We start from the raw sequence: 849 nt of genomic DNA, 5'->3' as shown, positions 1-849 counted from the left end.
ATCAATAATCTACAATCAGTACGTTCAATCAAGAAATATTCATTCACTACTCATCAATCATCTATCTAGACTCACCTTTGATTCCATGAGATTGGCTAGGGAAGACTAGACTCGAGCTCAACTAATAAAACTCCATTTCACTCCTGATTCAGAATGTGTTGATACAAGATCAGTCAGGTTGATTCCAACAGAAACTCTACTCAGCTTAGTTCAAAGCAGTTCAGTTCGGTTGAAGGATAATTCAGTTCAGCTAAGCCTTTTAAAAAATATCTAAGGGACATAACTGAACCAAGATCAATCCACATACAGGTTTAAAAACTAATCTGGACAGGGAGCTTAACAAATCATTCCACTCGTTCCAAACAAAACTTCTCTGAACTAGCAGCTATGGCTTACCGATTTCCTCAAGCTTTAAGATGAACTTGGTTGATATAAACTTCAATCTGAACACACGTCTAACCTGATCAGAACAAGATACCCATGATAGGTTCAAGATCATAAACAGACCAAATCGTTTTGGTTACCTAACAAGAACTGAAGCTCAAGCAAAACTGATCTCATCAAACCCATATGTTCTTACCGATATAATCCAAGTTTAAATAACTTGGGTGATTCTAAAATCTTGAACACCAAACCTTCAGCTCTTAACCACACCAGAACACACTGATTAAATTAACAGAAGGGTGAGAAAGGGTCGTCCATGCTCAGTTCTCTTCTCTGATTTTTTTCTGAATTTTTGCATGAGTTTTCTCACAGATTTTTCTCTTTTTTTTCTCTCTTTCTCTCTGAATTTTTCTCTGGTTTTTCTTGTGCAACAGGACGTCCAGAAGAGAGAAGAAGGTATTTTAT

Source organism: Brassica rapa, unplaced genomic scaffold (genome assembly GCF_000309985.2).
Source record: "Brassica rapa cultivar Chiifu-401-42 unplaced genomic scaffold, CAAS_Brap_v3.01 Scaffold0659, whole genome shotgun sequence".
Lineage (NCBI taxonomy): Eukaryota > Viridiplantae > Streptophyta > Magnoliopsida > Brassicales > Brassicaceae > Brassica > Brassica rapa.
The sequence above is the reverse complement of the archived record's forward strand: the minus strand, read 5'-3'. Positions refer to the sequence as shown.